This window comes from Channa argus, chromosome 5, assembly GCF_033026475.1.
Source record: "Channa argus isolate prfri chromosome 5, Channa argus male v1.0, whole genome shotgun sequence".
Taxonomy (NCBI): domain Eukaryota; kingdom Metazoa; phylum Chordata; class Actinopteri; order Anabantiformes; family Channidae; genus Channa; species Channa argus.
Window position 1 is genome coordinate 24140732 of NC_090201.1, and position 15151 is coordinate 24155882.

At 39.7% G+C, this 15151-nt stretch overlaps 1 protein-coding gene across 5 annotated transcripts in view; it reads right to left on the bottom strand.

Annotated features, from left to right (window-relative positions):
* Positions 1 to 8649, bottom strand: part of LOC137126954 (plasma membrane calcium-transporting ATPase 1-like) — a 90466-nt gene extending 81817 nt beyond the window's left edge. For 2 of the 5 annotated variants that reach the window (XM_067503172.1, XM_067503166.1), the window contains exon 1: positions 8096 to 8648. The gene's annotated coding sequence lies outside the window, so the exon portion shown is untranslated. Of the gene's footprint in view, positions 1 to 8095 lie in introns of all 5 variants that reach the window. The other 3 variants (XM_067503170.1, XM_067503168.1, XM_067503169.1) reach the window with 2 other exon arrangements.
* Positions 8650 to 15151: the final 6502 nt, after the last annotated feature.

A 15151-nucleotide genomic window follows, 5' to 3' on the forward strand; every position in this document is an offset into this window, starting at 1 on the left:
GGCCTTCCTGTCTGTCACGCACACACACAAACTCCTACATTCCCACCCACTAAACACCTGCCAAGCACCACATACACACACACACACACACACACACACACACACACACAGTGGTTATGCAAGCGTGTGTCAGGAGGACACCGAGATGGTCCAGCTACAATCATCAATTCTGTTAACGCCTCCATGTCATCTGTGTGGATATTTCAAGTGGGTGCAGCAATGAGGTATCCCCATGAGTATCATGTCCAATGAGGGAGCACACAACACTGCAATCAACGCAATTACTGTCCTTATGTGGATGCCTTGCATTCCATTATCGTCTCTTCCATCATGTCCAGTGACCCCAGGAACAGAAATCAGCTGTGTCTGAGTCCTCCTTCATCCTCTTAGTGTATTTGTAGTCAGTTTAATCCATGGTCAAACTAGTTTCACTGGTCAGTTAACTGCTGACAGAACCTGAAGCATCAGTACAGTTGCTATGGTTACCTTCACTTTAACATACATTGTACAGCACTGAAGAGGTTTCAAATTTGCCTGAGTTCACATGAGAGTAAACATAGATAGTTATTGTGAGTAAAAGTTACCTTGAAATGCTATTGTAACACAACCTGAAGCTGCAATATAAAGATGAAAATCTGTCTAAACCAAAATTCTGGCAGCGTGCTACGTAATCAGTTACCAAAAATCAATTTAAATCTTCTGTATACCAACATAACCTACACTAAATTCAAAAATGAAATCCAAAGGACCAAGTCCTAAAGCACCAATTGAAGCAATACAGTTTCTCATACAGAGATGCTGTTTTTAAACTTACAAATTGACTCACCTTTACTTATTTTATGATCTCTCTTAGCTATCATCAGTCCCTTTCTGCAGGTGTTTCACAATAACACTTAACTGAATTCAGTTTTTCTTTAAATAAAAAATTATCGAAACAAAAAGGATTGCTGAAAGACACATCTTAAGGTTGAGAAGGGTGATCTAACATGTTTTATTGACACCAGCTGCCCAGAAACAACAAAACCACAATGCAGAAGTGACTAATTAGTGAATGTGCAGTGTAATTGTAACTCTTTTTATCAGAGAGATTGAGAGAAAGTGACATCTAATTAAAAACAGGAGCAGAATGAATTGCTGCAAGGCTTATTACTACAATATGATTAATATTATAAAGTTTTGAAATAAGACCCATCTGCTTCAAAGAAGTGAATAAAACAAGGTGATCCTTAATGGCCCTGTAGTCTACTGATATTTCAGAAACTAAAACTGGATTTTAGTATTTTACAGGCCACAGAATCAACCTAATAAAAAGACAGAGCTGATAAAGCTTATAGACCACTAGAAGCAGTTTTCATTCATTTGACAAATAAGTATGCATAGTTCATTTTATTAGGAATGTTTTTGATTATAATAGTTACATCTGTTGTTTGCAACTATTTTTTTGTAACTCATCTTGACCAGCATTAAATGACTGAGATGAAATTAAAAATAAATTAAGAAATAAAAGGGCTACACACAGCACTCTACACTGGGGTGAACTCTTTCCTGCCAGCAGGGTTATAAAATAATGATAAAGGCCAACTCCTCTATTATAACCACAAACACAAAGGCTCTGCTGAGCTGAGAGCATCCATATCTTAAATATAGGACTGAGCTTCTCACAGCTGCACTGCGGCCATTAATAATTGATGTGGACTTACATAAGAGACAAACTGTGTACTGCTGGATCTGGTTCACAGGCAGGGATTCCACCTGCAGAGGGGTTTCCACATTTCACTGAATTTTAAAACGCCACCATTGACATCGGACAGTGTGTTCAGTTAATGTGATAGGTCCCGGCTGTGAACGATACATACTCATAGCTGCTGTAACAGTAGCAGAAGTCAAAAAAGATGTTTTGTTATTCAGCAGTCTGTAGCTTGTATTGTACAACCAAATCAAATTGAGAAAAGGAGCAAATCACAAGACAAGACATTCTTTAACCAGACAATGATAAGTTTGTTTAAATAATTGACAGAATTTCTGCAAATACGTATTCTGTCAGATGAGAATTTCATCCATATATAGACGACTGTGCAGTGTGCTAAACTTTGCAACAGTCATCTGTGTAGCATATTTAAATAAAATGAAGATTTCTGAAAGAAAAGCATAATATATTTACTCATTATGGCGAAGATTCGTCATGTAAGCAGTAAAAATACAGTTCATTTGAAATTATTTTATTCAAATATAGTAAAAGTTATTAACTTTCAGCCATTCCATAAAAGCATCAAGGCAAAAAATATAAAGCAGAGTGGTAAAAAAAATATATTATTATAATATAGATTCAAATGTAACTCTGCTACAAAGCACCTATAAAAGTAGGTGCTTTGTAGCCTTTGTAGGATATCTTTACTTTAAAAAGAGAAACCATGTTTTTGTACGTGGTTGCTGATAACATGTAATCAATTCAATCAATAGTTTCTCCTCCAATCACTTGTATATTTTACGGTTTTCAGGTGTTTTCTTTTACAATTTTACAGAGAGGATGTTAACTCAATATCATATGTACAGAGTAACTCAAGGTTAATCCTTTAACAGTTAAACAGTCCTAAGAGTTCAGAGTTCAGCAGTGAGGGAGACAACAGTTGTTCTGTCTCAGAGTGACTCAGATCACTTCAATCAGTAAATCAAGGCCCTGAAAGTTTAAACCATTGACTAACACTTTGATGCAGCATCTCTGTCAGTGTAGCAGGCTGGTCTGAGGTTTCCAAAGCCACTTCCGTCAACAACCACATTCAAACTTGAAAGCTGCATTGTACCCCTCTTAGGTTAACCTGGAATCCCTAACAGAAGTAACATATGACTCACATTTAAGGTTTCCACTGACAGAAAACAGCTGCTCTGTGTGTTCTTTGAAAAATGAAAAACAACTGCTGTTACAATAAAGCAACTGAGATCTGAACAAATATATTTAAGTACAATAAAGAGACATTTAAGTCAGTGAATTAAAATAGTAAATTCCAATTTTATATATAAAACTTCTTTTTAGGGCAGTCTTATTCCTTTCTTATATTACCTGTTCCATCTGGACAGAGATCTAAGATGTTGTTCCTGGAATCTGCTGGAGCAACTCTCCAGTTTGGGGGTCACAGCCACCAGAGTTCCAATTACCATGAGAACCACTTGTACCGTGCTACATCTACCACCACAGCATTGTTCTTCTGTTTGTCCAGAACTACTATGTCAGGTTGTTTGGCCATTACCAGTTTGTCGGTCTGTATCTGGAAGTCCCTCAGGATCTTAGCTGTCATTCCTTTGGAGGAGTGTCCCATTTTGACTTTGGGACTTCCAGGCCGTACTTGGCACAGATGTTTTGGTACACTATGCCAGGTATTTGGTTAGCACGTTCCATGTATACACTGCCTGCTAGCATCTTGCATCCCTCTGTTATGTGCTGGATATTCTCAGGGGCATCTTTGTACAGCCTGCAACTGGAGTCCTGCCTGGTATGATAGACCCCGGCCTCTGTTGGTCTTGCCTGCTCCTCTGCTGCTAGGACTAGTGCCTCTATGCTGTCTTTCAGCCACTGGTAGGATTTCTTTCAGCCACTTCTTCTATCTGACGGTGGTACATACTGGCAAGCTTTGTCCTTCCATTAAGATTCCTGCTCTTCTTTCCTTTGGGTCTCTGATTTCTGCTGCCTGAGGTATTCACTTAGCACATCATCACATGGTGCCATCGTCATGATGTATTCATGGGTCTTGGTCTTTTTATCCTGGATAGTGGCTCTGACACTCAATAATCCTCTTCCTCTTTCCTTCCGCTTAGTGTACAGTCTCAGAATCCTAAATTTGGGGAAAACTCGCCATGCATTGCATAGAGCTCCCTTGTCTCCCTTTTTTGGTTCCTTCAGGATCAGGACTGTCTGGCATTCAGTTAACCATTCAGGGTGGGGTCCATGAATGTCTTGTTCCAGTAGCCCACTTCTCATCAGGTTGCCCTGGTTCCCCAACACCTGACGTGGACCTTGGGGACCCGGGGGACGTCCAAGCCGGTGTGGCTCGTGTTTCCAACTCTCATTAGCAACCAGGAAGGCAGGTAGCATTAAGGGCCTTGCCTAAGGGCACACACTGCATATTGACCACGACCTAAATGGAATCACTCGCGACCTACTGTATCGAAGTCAGTGGTGTTAGCCACTGATAACCACGAGAGAGAGATAAATATTAAAAATAAATCTCTAGTGGTTAATACCACTGATGTTGGTATATAGTCACCATTTTGAAACAAACATTTAACAGAAAGGGAGAAAGCTATTGACAAGGAGGAAGCGCAGTGACGTTTTTTCTTTTAAAAGCAACAACAGTTATCACCCTCAATTCACTGTAACTTTACATCACATCACATGCAGACCAAGACGGACACAGAGCACAGAGCATGACTGGACATTTCTACAACTTGACAGACACAGAGCTTAACAGACTGTAACAACATTTTTTCTGCTAGTTTGATAAAAGGCTTTCAGAGAAATGTAGAAAAACAAAAATCACTGCTTTACAATAAAGTACACAGGACAGGTTGAGAAATGGCGCTCTCTTTTCAATCCCTTCACTAACAGCACCTGGAGCATCAGTAACATAACAGATGTGAGTGTGACACCTAAGATCACGCAGAGCTTTCTTCAGCGAAGATTTTTACTGATCTCTAAATAAATCACGGAGAAATATCAAATCTACTCTGCTTTTTTGCTGCTGAAGGAGCCTTAACTTGCTGCAGGATGTTAAGAGGACAAACACACTGTGTCAGCATCCGTCACTACCTGTGGCCATCAGGACCTCAGCATCAGCTTCAGACACAAACAGAGCACGCATCTGTCTGCAGGTAAACCTGACTGTGTTCTCAGCAGGGAGGAGGTCAAGCCTGAGGTTGGACAAATGATATTCATCACAGTGAAGGCTGTATTATTTTCAGGTATTATTTTCTAGGGTAATTTGAACTGTAAACCATGGCTGGCACCATCCATGCCCTTATTAACTGCACCTATTCATTATACTGCGCAGGGAGTGAGAGAAATGCAGCCTATCTCCGGTCATAATGCAGTTTCCCTAGACAGGTCGACAGTCTGTAACAGGGCTTACATACGTGTGTGTGGGGGGGGGAGGGGGTAAGCAAAAAGTAATAAAGGACAAAATAAGGTATGGAATTACCTGTAGCTAAATATGTAGCAGACATTGTAAATTACAGCACTTACCCTTCAATTTACAATGTCTTAGGTAACAAAAATGACTAGTTTGCCATTTTACTTACTTTAAGCCGCTACCAATGAAATTTAACACTTCCTGCAGATTTGAACAACTCGCCTTAAAGCCAAAATGGCCTTCCAGCATATTGTGTGTCCCTACACATTGATACGGCCCATTGGAATGCATCCTGAAACAGCACCCCTGTGGCACAAGATACTCCACAGATGAACTGCTGACAAACAGATAACTAACCCTTTATTGTGTGACTTATGTGGTGATAATGGCAAAGCTTTGATTGGGCATGTTGTCTTGTTTAATACAAAACCTATTTTGTTCATATTTTGTTTCTTGCGCTTCTAGAAGATCACTTTTGCGACAGTACTTTAAACTAATTAAGAATGTGCAATCATTTAAAGACAAAAATCACAGAGAAACATTTCGTATGCAGTCCATTTATAACCTCAGATAATTCTCTAGTCAAAAGATGTCCATCGCTGTTTAGTGAGAACCAAAGTTAGTGGCACCAAGATAAAATATTCTGTTTATAATGATTGAAAAAGTGTTTAACAGTGAATTGAAACTGTTTTTATCTCTAATTATATCAGACATTTAAAATTTTGCCTGAAGCGAATCCAACCTCTAACATCCTTTATTAAAAAAAATAAATAAAAAAAAACACTTATAAAAGAGGACGTTAACCTTCAGATAATAAGGGCAGAGGTGCTATTTCACACAGCAAATGCCAACAGCTTTAGCTGCTGTTCAGGCCATCATCCACTAATTATAACACAACCTTGGCAGACCACCTCGGCTGAACCCTTCCATGGGCGAATCCTAAATAGCAATTTAGGACTATGCATCTATCTATCCATCTAACATTAAAATTTTCAAAAAATTACATGATGAACGCCTGAAGACAGAAAACGTACTAACAGACTTTTTGACCCAATGCATTTGTGGTGTTGTCGGATTTCCCATAAATTCCATCACTGCATCACAAACTGTGCTTTCTCCCTTAAATTCAGATCAAGAAAGTCGCACATCTGTGGGCATGAAGCCAGTGAAATACAATTAATTCTATGAAGCACATTTGATCACAACTAGCCATTTTCACTCTAGCATGCAGGAACTATGGCAGTCACCAAGTCATGGCTTTTCCCATAATACACAAAAATTCAGCCTAGTTCTCTAAACAGGCGTCAAAAGTTTTGCTTGCTTCTGATTTTTCTTTGCAGAGAGCTTCTCCGTTTGCTGTATTAGCAGCAGAGGAAAACAGAAGGCGCAATGCCCTCGTTTAGAGGTCACAAGCTTAGGAGGAGTCACCATGAACCAAGATGCGGGATCCCCCCTCCTTCCCTAACGCAATAAGGGAGGACACACCCAGGTAGAGAAGGGCGGAGGAGGAGGATGAAATGAGAGGAGAGGAGAGGAGAGAAGGGAAAAGAAGCAGAGCTGCTGCTGCTCATCCGACCATCTTAGCCAATGACGTAAGGACGGGACTTGGCGAGCTGAAAGCCCGTTAATTAAAATGAAATGAGCTCGGTGAGGATTTTTTCACCCTCATCCACTGCCCCTCGTCATTATGGCAGACTGGAAAGCATAAGTAGTATTTGCAATATGCGTGCAGAAGCTGAAGAAACCACTCCAACAAGCTGAACAAGCTCATGCTTGAGACGTCCCAGTATTCGTACTAGTAATACAAACGCTGTATTGTCAAAACAAGGTCCACAATTGCAGCAACCAGTTTTCACTGAAAAACGCCTGTTTTACTAAGTTACCAGATACAGTGTAATTAACTGACGACCAATGGCCGGTTACCGAGGGGAAAATCACTCGGAAAACAAAACACCGAAGCCGCACTGTATGAGCAAACAGTTTCCAGACGCTCAAAGATGTGCGGGCGGTCTGATTCCTGCCTCGCAGCCACTGCAACAGTCGATAACGTGCCGTTCCGCTGCACCGGGGAGACCCGACACAGAAGCGCCATTGAGAAACCGACAATGTGCATTGCACTTCCCTGTTAGGTAGTTGACGTGAAGATTTTATAAATTTCAAAAATCCAAAGGAATTGCCGTACATAGCTGAAAAATTCGGCGAGTTTTTACTGCACGAAAAACCACCTTGTCTTCCCCAAAAGACAACTTTATCAACTAATACGCACTCTCGGTCTTTTGGTTGTAAGCGCACTACCGCACACTGCGTACCGCGTCTAAAAGTTAATATGTTAGGAAAACTGAAGTGTCATACACATAATCATATGGATGTTAATATCTAAGCGCCCCTACAGTGACGTACATGGTGTGTTTTAAAGGGCGTTTTGTGTATTAGAAACACAATGTAACGTAGCGCTAAACGTTGACATTTTTGAATGGAGGCTTGGCAGCGGTGACTGCAGACGACCGACAGGCACGTAACGCTACGGTATCGGGTTGTGACCGAGCTAGCGTTAACCGTCGGGACATTTGACGAACACAAACGACTAGAAAAAGCTGCCCCCTGGGGCTTGTGAAATACTGTTGAGCTAAACGTCGGGGAAACTGAATGACATAGTGGTTACAATGTCCCTGAACGGAACAGCAGCGCGTTTTCACACCTGTGGAAAATCCCAAAATTCGCCTGCGGTTGCTAATAAGTGGGAGTCAAGGTAAAGAAGAAACAGCAGCTGTGAACGTTACCCGGATGCTAAGCAGTGCGGACAGCTGGGGGGGGGGGGCACGACAGACTTCGGCTTCAAAAACACGATAAAATTTCACTTTACTAGTCTCCGGCAGACAAGTGGCGTTGTTTTTCTTGTTTTTCGGCCACATGTGAAGTGAAAGCAAGCGCACGTTTGGGGCGGAAAGTTAGCAAAAACACGGAATTGGCGTTACCTTGAGTCGAGGGGGGGTCCTCGTCCAAATCACGTCCCGTGGTTGTTGTGTTGTGTTGTTGAGGCGGCGCAACGTCTTCACTTTAGAGGGGTTTGTCCATTTCCCAGCAGGTCTCCAAGTTGACAACTGCAGTGGTGAAGAATGACTGACGGACCGGGTGTGGAAGAAATATTCAACGTCCCTTCGATCCGATGTTTGAAACTGTGTTTTTGACAGTAATTAGCGTTATGTTCGCAGTCTGCAGCCCCGAGGAAGAAGGACAGACCAGATCCAGAGTAAGTCAGAAATCACTCCATTAAAATTAAGACGAGAAACTCCCCCCCTCTGTCTTTCCTGAAATAAAAAGCCGAGGAGGAAAAGGCTCTGATAAACGAGAGCAGATCCAGTAGCCTAAATGAGGACTGGCTGGTGTGTTTGTGTTGCAGAACGGAGCGGGGCGGTGGGTGGGACTGGGGAGGGCGGGGGGTGAAAGGTCCGACACATTCAAACGGGACCAGCCGAAGAAAGAGAAAAAAACCCAACGCCCGGTTCAGCGTCCTTTCCTGGCTCGACAGGGAACTGAGAGGTGAGGTGGTGCTGGAGACTGCAAGAGAGGGAGGGACCAGCCCGGGATTGCCCCGTTTTTTAAGGTGGATCTATGAATTAATTACGTATTCATGCTGAAATTGAAAAACAAACTTGAGAGGAAGATCATTCTATTCTTGAGCGATGTATGGAAGCTCATCTCTGCAAGTGGCAAATAAATCAAGTGATTAGAAAAGTTTCAATTATATTGGCAAAGTTTATTTAATCTAACACGCATTTTAATGCAAATTATTAATAACCTATGAAGTATTTGAAATAAATATTTTTTTGAGAAAAAGGGGGTTTCGAAATATTTGTGCACGAATAATTTAAACGACAAAATTAAAAAATAAAACAACATGTAAGTTGAGGCAAAGTTATAAAGTTGAAGGTAAAAGTCATAATATTTCGAAGTTAATAATGCTAATATCTTAAGACAAAAACAGCAATATTTCCACGTTGATGTCCTATTTTCATATGAGTTTTCAACATACAATTTACAAAATTGGGTTGTGAGATTGAGGCTGGTGTAAAATGGAAAAAAGGACAATATTTTCAGACTAATATAAAAATATGTCCAGATAAATGATGTGGTATTGAAGTAGTGTTAAAATGTATTAATTCAAAATGGAAAACAAATTCGGAAGTGATATTTTGAGAAAACCCACAACGTTCCAAACGTTGGAAAAATGCCTTGGCATAATTATTAGTGCAAAAGGGGGAAGAAAAAAATAGTATTTCAATTAAAGGTTAGGCAATATTGATATTGTCAATATTGAGAGTCAAATAACAGGATTGTTATTCAATCATATCATGGATATGTTTAACATTTTCAGCTGGGGAGATTTCTTTTTTAAATTGCTCTTTTGGTGAAAATCAATAAAATCTATAGATAACTTAACGTATGAAATGTTTCATCAAAGCCTCTGAGCAGCTGTACACACCGGTTTAATATTTGGTTTTGAAAAGCATTATAGGAGACGGAGATGTACTTTTTTTGATGCGGAAGCAGCACATGAATAAATGATCTGAAAAGAAATTTCTCCCTGGCTGCCAACTGGCCACTCAATCAGCTCTGCCTCCTACGCTATGCTAATGACAGAAAGGCAGAGAGGTGGTTAAAGCTGCCTTTAAACAGCTCAGTACACTGCTACACTCTCAATACAAACTGACAGCACACGAAGGAAAGCTACCGATTCTCAAAACTGTACCAAAAGTCACCATCAGTCTCCACCAACTACAACTTCTCCTCCCTTTTCAGACATCAGTGCTGTATGCCAAGACGCAATATAGTTAAGCAGGATTAAAACATGTATTTCAAAGTTTAACCTCTGTCTCATGGAAAGTGTCTTTATATCCAAGCATCCCTGATGTTTTTTCTTAATGTATTTGCAGGAAACATCACTGGAAACACTCATGCGATTTAGTGTATGCTAAAGCCAGAAAAGAATCAGCAATATTCAAGTGAGCCAGTAAATGAAAGCAAATCGATATTAATGCTACTGTAACACATTTTTCATAGTTGTTGTATGCCTTATCAGCAATGCACTAATCCTACAAAACCAAAACAAAGAAAAAAAAAACAAAACTTCACACAGTTCTGTTGACATGATTCCTAAACACATATTGTCAGTTAATTTTTTGGGCGGGAGGTTTGGCCATGTTGGAGCAACACAAACAAGTTGTGGCCACAACATTGACTTCACTATGTTAGGTTTTTATGAGAAAAGAGTTAGCAAACAGTTGCTTATATAGCAGTTATGGAGCAACATTATCAGCCCACTGCAGTCGATTTTTTGTCCATTTAGTGTTTGTGATATATTCCCTCCTCAGTCACTTTTGGTTCTGGTTTGTTCTCTACCAACTTCTAATAGAAATGTTGGGCTCTTTCGCTGCTAGATTGTCAGATTTCTTGCTTTTGTGGCAAATTCTTTTTCTAGATGTTGTTTCATGCTGAGCGTGTAGTGTACAGTAGTTTTTTTTTTAATCAGAGCTTGTTTTCTGAAAACAACTGCCTGCTAATGCTGGAAACACTACGACTGAATTATACAATAAATGCACCATAAAATCCTAAACAAAGAGCTAAGTTAGGCTGAGCTCCACAAAGCTGCAGTGATAATTCTCCACAAGTTCATCATCTTACAAAACCTGTTTCATGTACACATGGTCATTTAATGCATTGTTAATATATAATATTTATTACAGCCACTTACATTATGTTGCATCTCTGGTTTGATTAATATTGAACAAGACAAATCACAGGACAAACGTGCCATTTCAGGACTCACCCGCCTGACTGGCTGCAATCGTTCCACTCCCCTCCTGAACATGCTGTTGTCACAACACACCTGTGTATCTAATGTCAATATAGAGTATAGAGTGTTTCTGATGCAGGCCATGCAGAGAAAGAGCTGGACATTTCATCTAAAGAGACACCGACCACAAAAGACCATCTCTGAGGTTACTGTTTTAGATCAGCAGATACTTTTCTAAAAGCTCTTTATTACTTTTTTTTATCTCATTGACAGAAGTCTTAGTGACTCAGAAATCTACCTGAGTTGATTCTACCATAAAGAAAGAGGACAAACTAAACCTCAAGAGGAGTTTGTCATTTTAAGCAGCGAAACAAACATCAAAAATAAGAAACTGGTAGAGAGAGAAAAGCAAGGAGAGGAAGGGGTTGAACGGAAATCCCGAATCCAACCCTACACTGGAGCTGGTTATAAATTCTTTTTGAAATGCTTTGGCTAAAAACAGCCATCTTAAAGGAAAATTCAAGTAATTCCATGTGCAGTTAGGTACAATAGTTATACCAGGAATACATTTTTTGTTAACATTTGTCGCAAACGTTTAAACCATGAACTCATCCTTGTGCTCTTAGCTTGAGCAGTGGCCGGCCTTCTCTTTCTCTTTCTCTTTCTCTTTCTCGTAGCAGCAGTTGCACACAGATTTTCTTTATATCTTTGCAAGTGAACACCTGATCAGGCACAACATTAAAACCAACTGATGATGATGCTGTGGACAAGTTTCTGCATGGTGATAATTTCATGCTGGCAAGGATCGACAGTGCTTTGCATAGCTGCAGACTGATCGTTGGTTCCCATGCTGTCCCTTAATGTTGTGGCTGTTTGGTATATTTCACAGAGCACATTTTCCAACCATAATCTCACAGAACACCGATCTGTATGTAACTTTAACGGGCTGGTCAAAGTGGGGCCTTTTAACACGTCCAGTTGAAAGTATTGGTGCTGCCCTCTTGGAAACAAAAACCTCAATGTGGTTTATCCTGGTTAAAATTCTTGGTGAAATTAAAGGTTCTTTGTAATTTATTAAAAATATATATATATTTTCAGTCAAACTCATAGGCAAGCAGTTGGTTTCACAATGTGCACTTTATAACTACTGTTAGCCTAAAAATATTTTGTGAATGGGGCCCCTGAATGACAGTCCAAAACCATCTAAAGCATTTATTTAGTTGCTGGAGGCATTCCAGAGCCTGGAGGGAGAGTGTCCTGAGAGACTCGGTTCAGGGCAAAAGAGTCACCTCTCCATCTGTTCATGGCTGCAACGGCACACACACACACACACTCAGGTTTGTGTTTCTATTCTTGTTAGGACTCTTGTTGACATATTGCATGCTCTAGCCCCTTACCCTCACTCTAACCATCATAACTAAATGCCTAACGTTAACCCGTACCCTAGCACTAACCCTAACTAAAAAATTAAGTGTTAACCTTCAAACAACCTTTGAACTTGTTAGAACCAGCAAACTCTCCTTACTATCGTGGTTATTAAATTACATTTTTTGGCCCTAACTAGGTAGCAAGCACACACAACAAAAGTTGGTACTTACGTACTCTAATTGAGGACACCCACACATTTCCCAGCCCCTTACCATAACCTGAACTAAAACCAAGTCCTGAACCTCAAACAACCAAAATGTCTACACATACACACATAGGCAAAGGTGTTTCCTAATATTCCCAAAATGTTTCTTTGAAAGCTAAAGTAGTCATAATATCTCTGGGACTTATATTTATTTTCTCAGACAGATGACTGAATGCAATGACAAAGCAGTTGGGAATGCAGACCAGCTTCCTGGTCCATGTGTCACTCAGTGAGTAAGGGTTCATGGTGCATGGTACCAGTTTCAAGTCTTATTTGGCTCCATTTGCTTTGCCAAATCTGTTATTTGGGGTTTTCTGCCTTTAAATTTCCTGCTTGCACTTCCTCTTACATCGTAAATGAAACTTAACTCAATATACGAACTCCCCAACTTTATTTCTTGAATATTCCGAGATTATATATGACATGCACGGGTGATTTGATTAATTAAAGGCAATAATGGTAGAAATTATTGAAAAAAGAGCTCACAGCAGCACAGACTGAAGCAGGCTGGTGACTGATCTTGTTGTCTGCAGTGTAATAGCATCATACATCAGTGTGATTGTTATTGGTGCCTCTGCCCTGCAGTTTCATAGACACGAGCGACTGATTCCCACCTGCAGCTCAGAGTAACCGCAGCACTGAGCAGCTGTGGCTGAATGTATGGAAACATGACCTCAGAATTTCTGTTTTATTTTAAGCTGCGCAGCACTGAACTCTGCTTCAGAGTATGAATATGTTAAAATTGTTGAGTGTATTAACATCACATTTGTTTGAGATGTTTTGAATTCTCAGGGGATAAATCTGCTGGCTTTTAATGTAGCACCACCACCTACTCTACACCAAACACATCTAATGCTACCTAAACAATTTTGGCACGTCATGAATTACTAACACCTCTCGACAGGACACACACACATATATATACGATATATCAAAATTAGCTGAAAAAAGAAGCTACAAAGTCTATGCCACCTTTTAAAATCTCTCATGTAGAAGACAGTTTAGAAGCCTTTTTTGTTAGATAGCTCCTTTCCGTGAATGTGCATTCATTCTGCTTGCTAAGGCTGCAGGTTTCTGGATTGTTCAGTGAGTGGGAGAGAGAAGCAGCACATTCGGTTCACAGCAGCCAGACAGAAATATGAATCAGCTGTGAAGGCACACCTGTGTTGACCAGTCGCTGACTCCCATTGATTAAAGGCAACCACAAGAAAATGCAACTTCACAAGAGTTAATTTTTTCTGATGTCTTGATTGTCTGATTACAATATGCTTAATTTACATATTGCATCACAGGCAGCACAGAAAGTGATTGAAATTGCAGCTTAGATGCTTATACTGTACCTAGCGATAAAGCAAACTGATTTAGCTTGTTTTACTTTCCCTTTGATTTTAGAATAAAAAATATAAATGGCTGCAAATAATGACGATGATGGTGCGAGTTTGCACATGTTGAGTTCAAGCAGAATCCGTATTGAAAAATTATTAGATATTTTTAATGCCTGTGCTGAAACCAGCTTTGTACAGTAACACAGAGACACTGATAAATATTTGAGCATTTTTCCAAACTTTCCTTTACATTCTGTCAGACAGTCTTATTTGCATACTGAGGTTTTCTGTGCAATTGGGATCTAATCACATTCATTTTTACTTAACTGAGTTGACTTTTCCAACGTAGCCATAATATGCAGTGCAAAAATGGATTTTTGGTAATATTTTCTTGCTTTGGATTCTTGTAGATATCAATGAGAATACTGAGAATTTTGTCATACTCTGAGGCACTTTCAGATTGCCTATAGAGCATTCTTCTTTCTTTAAAGGCATGTAGGCCACATAGTGTGAGATAGGACTCATATGGGGGGTAGACCTACGTCACATATAGACCTCGATTTGTCCAATGGAAACATCTGGAGAGAAACAAAATTCCTCAAAGCTTCCTCATCCCAGGGAAAGTTCCTGTGCTTGAAATAGACTTTTAGAGGGCCTTGTTGTATACTTTTTAAAAAAGTTGTTATTTTAGAATCTCGTTGGACATCACTTTAAGACGTTCTGAGCAGTCCGTGACTTACTGTGTCATTAAGTTGTACAATTTGCCAAAAATTATTTACATCACCTTATTTACTATACTTACAAATACATATGTGTAGGTACAGTACATGGCAACAAGATACAGAGTTTGGGAAATAAGGGGGTAAACACCTAGTAGCTTGAAAATGTAATATTATAAATAATAAAATAATAATAATTCATCAAATATTTCATAACTATTCTAAAAGTATGTGTTTGATACTAAATTAGAAACAATTTTGCATTTCCAGGCAACACAGTGAGAATTTACTTTTACTTAATTTAATTTAATATTGCCTAACGGTAACTACAGGGAAACACGTAACTGAGCAACCTACCTGGAATGTTTCTGCCACGGATTTATTTCAAAATAACCACGTTTACACTCCGACTGGATCCTTTTACATGGTGAGAAACCAATCAAAATAACTGATTTACAGTAATCTTTAGACCATTGATGAGAAGTTCTGCTGGAATGCGACAAAGTTTTCCGGAACAAACTTTTCGGAATTAATGTTAATTATGAAATGGAGGCTGTGAT